We start from the raw sequence: 17,058 nt of genomic DNA, 5'->3' as shown, positions 1-17,058 counted from the left end.
AGATGTGGCAAAACAGCAATAAATAAGCAGCTGAGAACAATGCTTATGGTCCAGGGGAGGAATGAGGTAGGATGATCTGTTAGATATAGGCCACCTTTAGGATCTCTGGTCCAGCTGTATTTTACTGTTTAAAATCTCATGTTATATCCAAGTGCCCTCTTCTGTAGCCTGAGTCTTCAGAGAAGAGAGAGTTCTTGTAACTTAATGTTCTATATTTCCTTACCATTAATTCTTGTTTAAATGAATGTTCCGTCTGCTTAGTAGCTATGCTGTGTGACGGACTAATAAACACAAAATAATACGAAAGTGGGTATTTTATGTGGTATCTTCCTCCTTCAAAATCTTGCAGATGTTTGGGTCCCAGTGATACTTCTTAGAGGATGGAGTTTGCAACTGCTATAATTAAGCAATATAGTACCGTTAAGTCACTCGAGAGGAAATTAGGAACTAAACTAGTGCTGTGTGCCTAGGAAGCTGAAATTGTGAGCTGAGATCTTAATTCAGAGCATGAAAGTCTGCCTTTTTTCTAGTTTACTTTAAAGGAGGTGTTATTCCTATTATACACCATCAGAAGATCTAAAAAGTGAGTTAAATCTGTATTCAATGTTTATTTTACATGTAAATTGGGATCTCAGAGTGTGGGAAAAATATGTTTTTGTCACCAGTGCTTTCTGTTTTGCTAGTACTGTATTAGTTTTTAATGGGAAGGAGAAATGTGCTGATTTGGAGGCTTTCCAGGGGTTTGGCAGTATTCCACTGCATCAGCACTGAGTAAAGGAGATGTTATTCTTTCTTGTTACAATAAGAACTGGGTTAAGGCAGTGCCACTTCTCTGAGCCGTCCTGGCACAGCTCTACCTACGGAGAGGCAGCAAGACCAAGACAACCACAGTGTGAGACAGGGAAGTGCTACATGGTAGGAAATGAGCTCCCAGTAACCTGTCTGGGACAGCGCTCGTACACATCAGCTCTGCTGCAAACAGCCTAATGGGGTCAGGAGTGTTGCATCTCATGGAGGGAACAACTGTCTCCCAGACAGCACGGAAGGATCAGAGCCGGGATAATCCACTGTCACAAGAGCCTCACATCAGAGGACCTGTTAGCTCACATGGAGGTGTGCAAAGCAGAGGAGAGCTCTCCTGATTGCTTTCTACGATGGTGATTTTATGACACGCAAGGTGACCTGTCTGAATACAGCTCAGTCTGGGCACTCACTTCTGCTTCCTACCAGCAGATCTGCACAACTGCTGGATTGCCATCTTCTTGGTGATCCACTGTGTGCATCCCCACAAGGACTGTTGTTTTGTCTTTGACAGCCTACAGGCAACTTTCAACTGGATTGTTGACTTGGAAGCTCTGGCAGTCCCCCAAAGTACCACCACATTTGTCTGTCTTGAAGAAATCTTTGTAGACCTTGAACTTGTCAAAAGTATTATCCTTCCTCTCCCCTTTTCAGGTGGTGTGCTTTTACTCAGCTACCTATAGAAGGACCAGCCAGATATTGATGCACATTTTCAATTTCGTTCTCAGACTGATCTTTCTGCCCCTAAATTGCCACTTCAACAAATTGCTATTCTCACTGGCACTGACATACATCTTCCCTGATCTTGCACTAGGCTAGAGTTTGGCAGCTTTCATAGATGCCATTACCTATTCTTCCTCTGGTTTCCAGGCCCATAGACACTCTTCATTCCTCACTACTTACCTACCTTGTCTGAACAGAATTTAAGTAAAGGGAATCTCTATCTTTGCATGCAAGGAAAAAAATAGTTCTACCATAGTCTAAGTGATTCCAAAGCCTTGCTGCTCTCTCACAAGGCCACTCATCAGCATGTCAAAAGATGCCATCAGTGCCACTTCCCTGTCACACCAAGGTAAAAATCTTCTGAGGTCAAAAGCTTGGTATCTCTGGAGTGAGCTACTAACTGCATTGCAGCAGGAATGTCCAGCCACAACAAACATCACCTGTTGTGTACACCCTTGTGCAAAACCAGAAAAAATAAAATAAGAGGGAGTCCTCTTTTGCAGGGCCCAGCTAAAAAGCCTTATACAGCGGTTGAACCCACAAAGAGACTAACCACATAAAGTTTATTCTGCCCTGTTTTTCCTCAGTGACAGTCAGTACTCTCATTTTGATATCCTGTAAGTAGCATAATACATTCAGGGATAGTAATCATCCCATTTCTGTAGTTAGAAAAGAAAGAAGAGACTTCAGAAGGGATGGGGAAGTACCTGAACCCATCTGCAAAGGGTATTCCTTTGGGGTCCCTCTGCAGTCCTCCAGATGCCTTCATCTTACCCTAAAAGGTGCTGCCCCTGCTCAGAGATGCCCAAGTCCTCTCTGTGGTCTTCAGAGGTTCCAGGAAATGAGCCCAGCTCAGACCCATGGCTTTTCACTAGTTTTACTGAAACACAAATCTCACCATGTGTGACTTGAGAGCAAGTCTGGCAGTGCTGGAAATGAGTCTTTTCCCGGCCCTTGCCTCCTGGTAGGACATGGTAATCTCTCCAGAAGGAAATGTCTTTGAGGGTTATATATAAGGGATGGCAAGATAAAAAATATCACATTATTTGGTAAAGTCAAGTTTATCATGACAGTTATTAGAATGCCAGACACTGCTCAGAGTTTTGAAAGACAAAAATCAGCTTTGTCTCATACCCAGTCTCTGCATAACAGGGGAAAAAAAAGCCTGTTTGTCAGCTGCTTCCTTGATTATGTTCAATAAGGATACACAGGGCTGTTTTTATTTTCACTTGGCAATTTCTCTGTTACTATGACTTCACTAATCTCCAGTCCATAAATCATTTGAGTAAACAACACACCAACAAGCTCAAATCCAGAGGAAATTACTCCAAGGCAAGTCTTTATTCATCTTTCTATTTTAAAGGGAGAACTCGAGAGATTCTACCTACATGGGATGTCACCATGAGAAAAACTCCTGACATTCCTGAGGTTTAGCTTTAAAGCATATCATTAATTATAGGTATTAAAGGGAATAGAGAATAGTACAGTATGGTCAGCTGAATATTTTTCTCTCTCTGAGTTCTGTTCCCTCTTGACCCTTACATGAGGATCCTTCTGTTGACTAGAGGGTCTCTGCTTCTCCTCCCACTTCAAAACCCTTCCTCCTAGCAACAGAAAAACTATCGATGTGTGGAGGCTTTCAAGACAGCCCATAGCTGTGCTCCCTGGAATGTCAAAAGGGGTTGGTCTCACAGCTACAAATCAAGCATCATTTTATTTAATAATATATTTCCTGGTGGTCTATGTCTCGTCTGAATTGTTTAGTTGCACATCTACATTTTGAATTTTCTCTATAGCTGCAATCCAGTGCAAATAACATGGGTACTGGGGAAATGTGCACTGGCTTTATAACACAACTTAAAATATAATCCCTCAGGGAAAAAACACTTTATAGGAATCAGAGGCAGAAAAAGCAGAATGCAGAGATGCACTTAGATGAACAGGTAGTCAGTTGGTCTAAGTCTCTGCTGCCTTGTATCTTGCCACTTATACAGAATAGAATGAGTTCAAAACTCAAGGAAAACAGTGAAGGACTCAGAAAGTAATATTCCCACCACTGCCCACCTTGTGCAGACATTAGTAGCCACACAGTGTAAAAAGCACAAACAGATGGCGTACCCTCAGTTTCCTTCATGAGGGGGGATACAAAACAAGAGAACTCTGGGATACAATCAAAGTTTTTAGAATGTCTTTTGCAGGCTGTAAATAAAGATTTCACATGCCAGCCTCTGGGAACTCCTTGCCTGGACAGATCTCTGGATAGAGAAGGATGCCATGAGTGCCTTGCAATCATCTTCTGCTGAGTGAATTCTACAGTCCTTCTTTGTAATCAAAGTATTTTCATATTAGCTGACACACAAATTGACAGGTGAATGATCTGATGTGATCCCTACCTAGGTATGAATTAGATCTACTGTGTGATGACAGCAAGAAACGCAATCCCATTGGCAGCTAGTTTACCTCTCTGTAAAATGGAGTATTATTTTTCTCATAGTAATGAACAAGCTTAAGGATTTCTTGACACTGTATTTCCTTTCTCCTCACAGAGATTAAATAACTTTTATTTCTAGACCAGATACTCTAGATTTACTTTCACCCTCAGTCCTTTCAGTAGAAATATGACTGTGAACAGTCATGTCAGATTCTGTATTTTCTTTACGATCACCAGTTTACCTAATCCTCCTCCTTAAAAGTATCTACACTGAATTTTCCAGTATGTCAAGATTTTTTCCTAGCTGTTTTTTGCCTCTTTGCTGCCACAGGAGACAGATGTCAAGACAGTATTTGAGAGGCTTTGTTTTCTCCTCATCTGCCTGCATGTGTGGCTCAATTTCCTTCGTTCTCTGGCCCTCAGCTCTCATAGAGGCTTTCTGGCCTGTCAGTTTTTGAGAGAGTTTGCTCTGGCATATCCTTGTGAGAGTCTTCAATAACAGTAAGAAATCCCCAGTACGGAGCAATTTAAAGGATGGTAAGAAGGGAGAGACCTACATCACAGAAGTCTTGGCACAGAAAAGAAAGTCCCCAGACACAAATCTCTTTTCTGTTCCTCTTAGGCATATTTCCTCTTTGCTTCCACTTCCCTTCTTTCACATGAGATTACCTGCCAGAAAATATTTCTTCAACTATCTTCAAATGTTCATCTTCTTTTGACTACCCCAAGGGCAAACTCAATCCCTGTTTTATTATCACCTTTTTTTTTTCTTTTATTTTTAATTTTTTTTTTGCCACAGAGCCAGCATAGAGCAATCTCCAAATAAAAGCACTGCTTTTTCATCCAAAGTTGTCAAAGTGTCTTACAAAGGTGAGCAGGCAATGAGGGTCCCATCTGCCCAGCACACAACGGGATGTATCAGATACCACACTCAACTTGTAATTCCTCATCCCTGTCCCATCAGGAAATGCTACTAAATCCATACATTAAGCAAGCACAAACAGGATATCTAGGTAGAAAGGTGGAACCTGCCTGGGCAGATTGCTGAAGAAAGTCCTCTAGAAAAAAAACTCCAATGGTTATTCAGGAAGAGAAGTTTTTTCTAACAAATGTGAAACTGTCCAGAATGAGTTGTTCATTCTTACTTTTAGAAAGAAATTACATTGATTTTTTCCCGTCTTCATGCCATTGTCTTATTTCTCTGAAGACTCTCAGTGGCATCACCTGTTTTCTCTATGGGGAGTCTTTATTTGTGGATGCTTTATGAAGCTGTGCTGTGCTATGTGCACCACTAAAGCAGAAGAAATTAGGTTATCAATGAAAAGCAGCTGAGTACTATCATTTCTTTCTGATGTTCTCTCCCCTTTCTTTGTAAAGTTTACCCTGCACACTCCTCTTATTCTTCTGCCTCCCTAAATCCTCTGTCTCCCTCCCACCAAAAAATTCACGATAAAAACCACCTTATTACCTAAAACAATGGTCAGACATATAAAATCACTTATTCTTTTAATGTAAGAGGGATGCTATTCTTCCTAATAGCTTTCTACTGGGTGGAATTTTATTTCACTGAAAATTTTTGGAGCATCACAAGAACTGTTAATAAAACACATATTGATCTGCTGAGTTTTTTAAGTTAAAATACACCTGAGAGGCTCAATTTTCGAAGATAAATAACAAAACAAACATAAATGAGTATACTTCTTTTTAGTATTTAAAAGAAGAAACAATGGTAAATTACAATTTATTTAAAGACAATTTTACAACAAAAGTTTGTGAAAATTTCGAAGATATTTGTAGTGAAAATTCTCAATTTAAAAAACAACCTTTTGGTCAATTAGTCAATTAGAGTGACTGCTGCCAGTGTGTACAAGTGAAAAAGTCTAATACATGTGTATGTCTGAGTCTTAAACATATTGCTGCTCATCATTTATATTTCCAGTTGTTGATCCGAGGCAGCCAGAGTGGGGAGATGGAAAAGGAAATCCTGGACCCCATCCCGGTCCCAGGGCTGTGAGGGGGAGGGACAATGGAGACTAAAAAAGAAAATGTTGCATTGGGCAATTAATTACCAGGTTTTAAAGTAAACCAAATGTCGTATAATCACCAGCTAATTTAGATATTTGTGCAGTTGATTGAAAATATGCAAAGAAAGCAGCATTATTGAAAATTATTTTTAAATGTTTGGAATTTATTAGAGTCGACTATGGAAAAGAGATAATTAAGGATGCTAAATATAATTAATGTGTTGAGTTATAAAAAGCACTGCTTAGGTTAGGGGTTTTCCAGCAGTTAGAGAGATGGCTGACACTGTAATGACAACTTTACATTTAAATATGTTTGTGGTTCACATAAATATGTATTGAAAAATAATTTCTCGGTGTCTAAGGAATATACCTCCATTTTCATATACAAGAACCCTTACACATGAGCAAGTACAGGGGAGAGACAAGGCTGTAGTAGAGAAGAAAGTCCAAATTGCTGCATGATATGGATTTCCCTTGTCTTCAGCATGTGCAGATTCCCTGCTTGAGCAGGTAAGGTGAAGTGTTAATTTCTGGAGGTGTTATGAAGGTTGGGGTTTAAATAAAGTTGATGCAAAACAAGGTGAGATCAGTTGAAGAAAACAAAGGCATATTTTGCTGGTTTGTTTTTTAATAATCTAAGACTGCAGCCTTTTCACTTTGATTCTCCTGAGGAAATTCAACTCATGATTTTTGATCCCTCAAAGTTTACAGCCCTAGGGGTAGGAAGGCTTCCTCTAGCAAGAGGAGGTCCAGTGTAAGGGCAGGTCAAAGCAAGATGGAAAAAGCCTCCCTGCAAAGAGGTGAGTTTTGTTTCTGTGCCTGCCATTGTAAGGAATGTTTGTGTTTCATATATTCTGTCAACTTTACCTGTGCATTCAAACCCCCAGTGTAACCAGAGTGGAAAGCTGCAACACAGGGATATGGAGGAGGTGGGGCTCTGGGAAGGGCCAGCTCATGCTGCAGGGATCTAACATCAATCCCAAGGGATCTACAGCAGTTTAACTGCTGTAGATCTGTTAAACTGTGCAAAATCACTTTTGAGTAGCCAGTACCAGGATGTGCTGCAGAGAGCCATGAAGTGTGGGTGCTGTGGGTCACTCATACCCAGGGCATCAGCCTGAGGAGTGCTCCAGATACTCAGAGCAGAAAGACATGCAAACTGACTGACAAACTGTGTTGAACCATCCTACGCCAGCACCAGACATTGTGGATCTTCTAGGAGGCTGTGAAGCTCAGTGAAGGACGGCTGCAGGTGCAAAGAGTTGCAGGCTGAGCTATCACATCAGCTGTTGGCATAGCTTTAAACACTTTAAAATAAAAAAAAAATCTAAAAATGCACAAAGAATTGCAAGGTTTAGAATTGTATGGAAAGGCCAGACTTCTCTGACTAAGAGCTTGAGATTTTGCATGAAGAGATTTTGGCACTCAGTGATTTCTAATAGGTTGTAGATGTTTGAAACTCTCTGCCACCATTTAAACTGGCACTTCACATCTAAATCTATCAAAACATGGAGTTTGCCATCAGGTACAGTGAGATGTTGTACTTCAACCAGCAGAAGGATGAGGCTTGCCAGATTCCCCTGCACTGTGCTATTTGGTTTTTGTGCTCATCGATCCTCAGAAAAAGTAAATTCAGACTGTGCAAGGGAAAGCAAAGCACAGATGGCAAGCTGGAGTCTGTAGAAGGAAATTCACAGAATCATAGGATGGCCTGAGTTGGAATGGACTTTAGAGATCTTCTTGTTCCAACCCCCCCTGCCATGAGGCAGGGACACCTTCCACTAGACTAGGTTGCTCCAAGCATTGTTCAACGTGGCCTTGAAAACTTCCAGGGATGGGGCATCCACAGCTTTTCTGGGTAACCTGTTTCTGTGCCTCTCCACCATCACAGTAAAGAATATCTTCCTAACACCTAATCTAAACCTACTCTCTCTCAGTGTGAAGCCATTTCCCCTTGCCCTGTCCCTCCAGGCCCTTGTAAATAGTCTTTCTCCATCTTTCCTGTAGGGTCCCTTCAGGTACTTTATTCTTCTTGGAAGGAAAAATTGTAGTATTGCAAACATTATTTCCACAAATCAGGTCAGATAAAAGAAAAAGTCCTAATTCTGGGCAGACTTGGACTACATTTCTTTGGTTTTTTGTGGGTTTTTTTGTGTTTTAAGATCCTTACTGTATCTTTGCCATTGCCTGAGTGGCTGCTGCACATGAAGAGCTTCCCTGATGTTTTAGATAAGCACTTAGCCTCCTGGAGAACAAAAGCAGTCAGGGTGAGACTCCTGTAACCTTGACAAACTGAAACCAATCCTTTCTGTAATGACTTTCCCAACTTTTTCTTTTATTTTTCTCCAAGCCAAGGAGTATGTCTGAAGCTTATAATGCACGGTTCCCTTCCATGGGCATTTCATTACTACATTTAAAACTGGAACTTATAATCACTATTTGAAAGTCAGGTTTCCTTTTCTTTAGTGCTTTAAATGTGAATTTGAGGCCATAACTTAGCATGAGTTGCAAGTACTTGATGCTTTGTGTTCAATGAACACAATCTAAATTACTGTGGACAGAAAGTTCTTCAAGCTGATGTTTTCCACAGACATCTGAGATTTAAACACTACTAAAAGACACTCATTGCATAAACCTTCATTGATTACAGCAGCATTCAGTGCCTGCTGCCTGCTCCTGAGCACTGTTGCTCACCTCCCCAATTTAGGATATCTTGACTTACAGGTGTTGTGGCAGAAAACCATCTGACAGCCCAAAATGAGTGGAATTTTGGGGCTATTTCTTATGAAGCTGTGAAAATGCTCCCTCCCTCTCCCTGCTCTCTAAGATCCTCGGAAAAATTATCTGCTACAAATGTAGCGCTGAGGCTGGAGAGCTCAGTGTCACCTGTCTTTTTTGGATGTGATTTTCCCTCATTGTAAGCAGGGTCTCTCAAGTAGACAAACAATGCTTACCTGTCTTTCTGTGTATCAGGATCATCATGAAAGGAAAACATATCCCTAAAAGATTATTACTACTAATGGAAGATAACACTACAGAAAGGAAGGAAGAAGATAAAACTCCCAGATACATGTTGCCTGCTTTTAAGGCTTTGATGGGAAAGAAGAGACCTCCTGAGGGGTTCATTTTACTCTGCTTATTCTCCGGTTGCAGTGGCATTCTTATTTAGGGTCCTGGTATTTGGCAGAGAAAAAACCTTTTTCTGTTGACAGTGCTTCCCCCACTAAAATCTAATGAGACTCTGCTTTTGGGAATAAAACACAGAGAACTAAAGGGTGGCCTCTCAAGAGGCCAGCTCTTGGATTGCTCCTGAGATGCCCAGGGGAGCAGCAAGCAGTGCTGAAGCCCAGGGTGTGAGGACAGCACAGTGAGCAGCTGCCAGCCCTGGCCACGGCCTCCTTTCACCTGCCAGGTCTCCAGGAGCCAGGAGCACCTTGAGGGCTCCACTTTCCCGTGTGCCATTCCACTAGCAGAAGACCATTGCCCCACGCTGCTCTTCTGCAGAGGGTTGTGTGGAGGTCCTTCTCCAGGTGCAGAGCCAAGCTGTGCCTGGGGGCTGTCATCCTCCTGAGATCAACACCAGCAGCCCTCCCTGGGGGGGGATACTGGACCTGAAAGTGCAAACCTCAAACTTCATGCTCTTATTTTTCCCACAGAAGTGAGGAGGAGCATCTGAACTGAGGGGAGATCAAATAGGCACTGGCAGGACCCCACAAACCACCCACAGGCACACACACACACACACAAGCACACACACACTTGACTGCTGTGCTTTCTCAGGTTGTAAACTTGTGGTTTTGCAGGCAAGTGGGAGACAGAGCTCAGCTGTGCTTTCTGTACTCCCCTGGCTTTGCTTTTCATCCTGATCTCTGCTATGGTGTTACCCATTTCCTCTCCCACATCTGCCCAGACTAAAAATAAGCCATAAAAAAATCACGATGACCCCAGTTGGAAACAAAATAAGTTATTGTACCTTTCTGGAGCAGCTGTTCCCTTCTGCCTGCAAACCCCAGCTGGCAATTGAGCCCCACACAGCCCCTCACTCATTTCTCCCTGTGGGATGGGGGAAGACATTTGGGAGAGTAAAAGTGAGAAAACTCATCAGTTGTGATAAAAGCAGTTCAATAGGTAAAGCAAAAGTCACACACAAGCAAAGCAAAACAAGGAATTAATTCACCTCTTCCCAGGGGCAGGCAGGTGTTCAGCCATCCCCAAGAAAGCTGGGATCTATCACATCTAACAGAGGGAAGACAAACCCCATCAGTCTGAACATCCCCCCTTCCTGCTTCATCCCCCACTCTTATTGCTCAGAATGATCCCATATGGGCTGAGATACCCTTCTGGTCAGTTGGGGCCAGCTGTCCTGGCTGTGTCCCCTCACAGCTCCTTCTGCACCCTCAGCCTCCTCACTGGTGGGGTGATGTGAGGAGCAGAAAAAGTCTTAATTTTGTGTAAGCTCAGTAATGGCTAAAACACCCCTGAACTATCCCTGTTTGCAGCACAAGCCCAAGCCATAGCCCCTTAACAGTTAGTGTGAAGAAAATTAACTCTACCCCATCCAAAACCACCAGGGGAATTCATCAGACTGAAATGAAAACCTTGGAAGCTGGGGAGGGGAGCTGCCATGAAACTCAGTACCAAAGGGATGTGACAAAAGGTCACACAGACATGCCTGAACCCTGGCTAGGGCTGGGTCTTGAACTGATAGATATCCTGGGGTTTTTAAACCAGCCCAGATCCATCCTAGATAGGTTTCAGACATACACCTCTGGCTTCCTAATTAAGGGAGAAGTCACAAGCAAGGCAGAGTCAATCTTTCAGAAGTTTTCCTCTTCTGCGGTTGTTTCTGTCAAACATTTATCTGACTATAAATGATATTAATGTTGTCCTTAAAAAGTCATAAGGAAATCTGCTGTAAGTCAGTCTGCTGTTGCCCTGGAATACAGAAATGTGCCTGTTTGTTTTCCAGTCATTTCCTGCAGACAAACAGAGTAAAAGGAAATATATAGCACCAAAAAAGTGATTGAAAGAGTGGGAGAGTTGGGAAGCACTACTGGAGTAACAAAGCCAGGGCTCTCCTGCAGCCCCGTGTTCAATATCAGAGTACACTAGGTGGTCCTTGGATTTGTTGTTGTTATGGAGCTGGTGAGGTTTAGAAAAATCACAACAAAATTTTCATTTTAGAAGTTATTTTGTTCCCATATCGTATTAGCTGTATTTCCCTTTTGTCGTTGTCATTTACAAGAATATTGACATATAAACCAATGTTTGTTTTGCTAAGCTCATTTTCTCTTCCTACCTACTTCCCCTCTGAAATCATGAGGTAAACTATTTGCAGAAACAATATATTTGATAAATAAACTCCTTTTCCTTTTCACAAATTATCTGGGAATAGACATTGATTTTTTTATTACTTTGTTCATTATCTAAAGCATTTGTCAAATTCTTTCCAATAAAATTCCAAACCATGCATTGCTGTCACAGCTATCGTTAACAATTTGACTTAGTGATTTACTTTCTGGAGCCGGATCTTGAATAATTCTTCATGTCATTTCCAAATCCCAAAGACACTGTTAATTTGCTTTGCAGGAGCATCTTCTAGTTCCTGCCATGCATCAGGATGACACTGTGCTAGGTGCTGCATAAAAGATCAAAAAAATTCTTATTCCAATACCCAGTCTAAGTCTAGAAACAGCTGGATATTACCAGGAAAGCCAGAGCACAGCAACAGGTGGGCATGATGGACACTGGCACAGCATTCCAGCAGTCAAACTGTTGGCACATATTTTGTAGACATTATAGCAAAGGAGAGTCTGTCTAAGCAGAGACTGAAAAAAACAATGAGGTATTTCGCATAAATACTGAAATTAGTTTGGTTTATTCATTGATCTGATAGTTATGGCCCTTTATACTATTTAATGCTGCTTGAGTTCTTCCCAGACCTTGCAGGCTAGCTGCAGGAATAACTTGTATCAAAATATCTAGAGAAACAGATTTGTAGAGATATTTGTAATCTCCATCAGTATTTCTTGTAATTACATTTTCAGAGAGTAAAAGAGATCACAAATACAATCAGAGCAAATTTAAGAAAATGTACTTTCTCAACCTTTAGTTTAAAAGTCAATTTCCTAAGTTCAATCAGGGAATATTCTCATTTTAACTGTAGTCTTCCTGCCTAGAAAAGGGAAGAGTTTGCAAAAAGAGATAGAGAAAAGACTCCACACATGAAGAATTTTCCCCATGATTTTTCAAGAGAAACTCGCAGCTCTTTAAAACTAATAATCATCATTTCAATATATAAAATCAAGCTTAAGCAGAATCAGGAAAGAGCATATCATATGTGACTGCTGGGATTATATAATGGGAAAGTTCTCATTGATTTTTATAAAGCGTTGGATCCCAGAGATTTTAAAATTAGGCACGAGGCTGACCCAGTTTGGGTGGAAAAAGCTCACAGAATCCCAGGGAAGAGCACAGCCCAGGGAGAAGTCTCAGGAGGTACAGTTATTTTTAACCTTTTAGACCTGCAAGACAAAGAATGAATTCTGAAAATGCTGGGTAAAAAAGAGGTATTTCATTTTGAAATTTTAGAATCATCTACCCCTCCCCTAGATCCTGACCCTGGTAGAAAACTTGTACAGCAAACTCTTTTTTTGTGTTAAAAAAAAAAAAAAAAATTGGTGTAGACTGAAGCTGGCATTTCATTCATCCATCCACAAGCATGGAAGACAAAAGTAAAACATTTTCTAGGATGAGATTCATGGAAAGAACAGAATATGCAGGGTTAGACCACCAAAACAGAAAGAGGTCTTCTTTTAGCTGAAATCAAGAAAGTTAAATTTATAACCAAATATGGCAAAGATAAACTGTTGAATAAAATGATGAACTTACTCTCAGAATTAACATTTGAAAACTGGTCTAAAAAATGCTGCAGTTTCCCAGCAATTAAGTGTGCCTCATTAGAAGATTCAAACGAAATTTGACCTGGACAAGTATCCTTTTGAAACTGCAATTGAATTTTCTTCCAACATATAAGAAGGTTTCAGCCCTTCTTATAAACATGAAGGGACCATTATCAGAATAGACTCTATTATACATGCTGAACAGCATTTCAGATACAAATTTATTTGCAGTGGAGTAATGTTAAACAGGCGTTTGTGTTTTGAATCAGGTGAGGATGAGATTCTTGTCTTGGTACCTGATCTTATCGTACCAGTGCCCATATTTTCAGTTGCTCTGAAATGGGAAGAGGACCAAGTAGACATTTTTCTAACAGTTTAGTTTTATGGTACTAACCATACACTTCTGGATTGAAACCCCCACCACTATTTCAGCCTCATTTTACCACAGGAGAAGGTAGACTAGAACTTCAACACACTCCTCTCATCCCTATAAACATGATGTACAAACAGCAGCAGACCAACAATGGATATCTTGGTCTAATTTCCAAAGACCCTTCTAAAACCTGGGGCACAAATTAGGATGGGAAGCCCCCAGTGAAAGAAGTGCCCAGACTTGCCGGTGTATGATTTCTGTAGCATCTCCCACAGTCATTTAAGGGATGCTTTTATTAGCCAGTGTGGAAATTTTATGGATTTTGGAGAGGCTTTGGCCAGAGAGACCCAGGAGAACCTCTCTGGACACAGAGCACAGCCCTCCCTGATCCTTTCCACTCCTGCCCACACTGGGATCTTCCCCAGTCAACCCCAGCGTGCCAGACTCTGTACAGGACAGGGACAGGCAGCTCCAGCCTTGCAAACCACAAGGCTCCAGCCCCAGCTGTTTGCTGCTGGCACTTGGGAAGCAGCAGCAGCTCAGCAATGGGCAGCTTCGGGCACTCCTCTCTGGGTTATCCCCTGCGTCTGCTGTCTCTTATTCTTTCCATTCTGTGCCTTTCAGGTGTCCCAGGACAGTACTGCTGGCAATAGCTTGAGGGATTTATCGTGTTGTTTTGGTCTGGGTTTTTTTAAGGTTTTGTTTTTCTGCTCAAGCCAGATGAAATTCCGGACCGTGTCCAAGTCCTGGCACAAAAGTGAAGGCAAGGCACTGCAGTACTGGCAGAAGGTGGCGGTGCCTTAAGCTGGTACTGCCAATGAGGACACGGGCAATTTCGCAGATGGAAATCACTGGCCTCACAGCCGTATTTTGTTAACAGAGCTGAACGTTTCTCATTCATTGCAAGCTGGCTTTGTTTGAGCCCTACTTCTGATTTTCAGTGGAAGAAAAATAATTCTAAGTCACTGCCTCAGAAATTAACTTTGGGGTTTTTTTACATAATAATCTTCCCTAGCTCTTGTACAATTTTCCCTTTTTTATCTACAAATGTTAGTGTTGTCATCTTAGCCCAGAAGTCAGCATTGCAGTCCTACCCCGTTGATCCTCAGCTATCTGCTGAACGACACAACACAAAGCACACAACTGCAGAAAGGAGCTTGCACAAACTTCATTCTGAGGCAAAGACTCAGATTTCATTGATCTACAACTTGACATTCAGTTCCTGCAACTGAATAGAAAAAAGGCATTATAACCTATTAAAAACCCAATGATGATTTTAGTCTTGTTTCGTTGTGTTTTTTTTTCTTGTTGGAGAAATCAAGAAGTCTTTCAGAATAGCCTGGGAGTTGCAAATAAAAAAGAACTTTGCTATGTTTATTTAGAGAACCTAACCCCTTGGAGCCAGCATTTTCACTAATGCATTTTACATTAGTGGGCTGCATCAGGAAATCCTGACTTTTGGTGCCAGGGGGGTAATTAATATCAGATCATGTTTGCAAAATGGTTGTGTTTATGTGGGAATGATGGCTGAACTCTAACTGGCAGGGTTTGAAGTACTCAACATTTGCTACGAAGCTTCCATAACTGGCTAGGATGGGGTGTTGAAATTAAAGGACTAGGTCCTGGTGACTTGGTAGAGCTATGGCTGCTGAGGAGAGCTGCAGCCTTTAGGATCCTGTTCAGAAACCTTTGAGGGGAGTCTGAAGAGTCATGTGAGGAGGTAACATACAAGTATTTGTTTTGCTCCTGTGGTCTCAGATGTCCCAGGAAGTGCCAAAATATGCATATTAGGATTGTCATTTCCCAGTGTATCCCACCTCCATTGCTCCCAAATCCCTGTGCTCACTAGATTAGGAGATTCCGTAGCTGGTACAAATGCATTTTATCAGCACACCTCAGAAGTGGTTCTTGCTTTGGTGCACACATCAGCCAGCATGGTCCAAAACAGGTGTGGGTCAATTAAGTAACTTTGAAGCCCAGTTTCTCCCGAGCTCTGTGTCTTGCAGGGCATCTGCAGTGCCACTCCAATGCTCCCCACTCTAGGAGTGCATTTCCTCCTGCACTTGGCTCCCAGCTGTTCTTCTGCACACTCGCTTCTTCCTGAAGAGAAGGAGGAAGCATGCAAGATCTTCTTTATCCTCTTCCTCCCAACTCAAAGCCAGGGTTGGGAATGGGAATTGGAATTCTACTCATGATGGTGATTCAGCTTCCTTCCCTAGCACAGGCACTGTCTGCAGCTCCAGCTGGGACATCTCCAGCTCAGCAGAAGAGGATGATGGAAGGACATCCTGAGCAGCATTACGTTCTTAGTGTGAAAAAAAGAAAACACTTCAGCAGATGGTTTGAGCAACCTGATCTAGTGGAAGGTGTGCCTGCCCGTGGCAGGGGGGTGGAACTATATGACCTTTAAGATTCCTTCCAACCCAAGCTATCATTTGATTCTAAGATGGTGCCTAAAACCAGCCTATTTAGTATAAAGACCTTGGGTTCTTGCCTCCCCAAAAACCAGTTTTCCAGCACCAGTTAGGAAACTTGGAATAAAGTTTAGTAAGGTTGAAAATCACTCAGGAGTACAGGACCCACTGAACCATAACATTGCGAATTGGCATAGGCAACGTTTAAAATTAAAGGATGTTTTCTGAAGTTGAAAAGAGGAAGAGTGCAACTGAGTAACAGCAGCAACTGATGTTCAAAATGGGTTTTATCTGCTGGTTTCCCAGCACCCATTTCCATGGGATGTGGCAGCTGGCAGGCTCTCTGCAAGACCATTTATTTACTCTTTCCCTGTCAGATCCTTTGCTGGAAGTTCATGACTCCCTCAGCGCTGGTGAGGATTAAAAGTAAAGGTGTAATCTATGTTAGAGCTAATATATGTTTTGTACTATAATGAGCCAATATACTATTACAGATCTTGTGGTCAGCTCACTGTGTTTGATAAATATGATCAATAGACGTTATTCCCCTCTGAGATGCCCCCACCATCATCTTTCCATACTCACCTCTTGCCAGTAGTCATTTGGGGATAATTATCCCCACCAAGATCCTACCTCTAATGTGCCCACTGTCTTTCCTTCTGTCATAAATTGGTCTGATAAGATAACAAATCTGAACTCTATTGCTATTATTGCTGTTATTTTACTAGTTCCTTGATCTTAGAATAGGGCTAGCAATCTTCATGGCAACAATAGTAAAATTCTATGCACCTAATGAATTTCTCCTCATCTGTTATTTGTGTAACTGATTATTCCTACCTAAGTCTAGGAACGATGTCCTAAACTTGAATACTCTTCAGCAACACTGTCTACAGCTTTTGTTCTCTGAGAAGTAATGGACCACCTTTTTTTTTACCAGTATCTCTCAATAATTATAGTTCATTTTTGTTGCTTGCCTTGATTTTATTTCAATGTGTTCTACTGTTATTTTAAGCCTATTCCTAACAATGAGAGCCTTCGGTGCACTTTCTCCTTTTTCTGAAGGCACTGATGAGCTCTTGATCCTCCATATTGAGATAGTTTGTACATCTACCATAATGTAATTTTCTTCAAGGATGAATTTCTTTTTTTAGACTTTTTTTTTTCCCCCATTAAAGTCTCATACGGTAAAATCTCACCACAATCACTGCATTTGATCTCTTCCAACTTGATGTTGTCATGCATTCTCAATTGGTCAATCTTCCATGCCTCAGAGGAAATGTACTGCCTTATTCACTGACAAAGTGCCTTAGTCACTGACAAAGCATCTCCTCTCTTCAATTTGAAAAAAAGGTGTGTGTATGTTCATGTTCAAAACCAGTAAATAAATAGA

Source organism: Cyanistes caeruleus, chromosome 1 (genome assembly GCF_971803275.1).
Source record: "Cyanistes caeruleus chromosome 1, bCyaCae1.hap1.1, whole genome shotgun sequence".
NCBI classification, from domain to species: Eukaryota; Metazoa; Chordata; class Aves; order Passeriformes; family Paridae; genus Cyanistes; species Cyanistes caeruleus.
The sequence above is the reverse complement of the archived record's forward strand: the minus strand, read 5'-3'. Positions refer to the sequence as shown.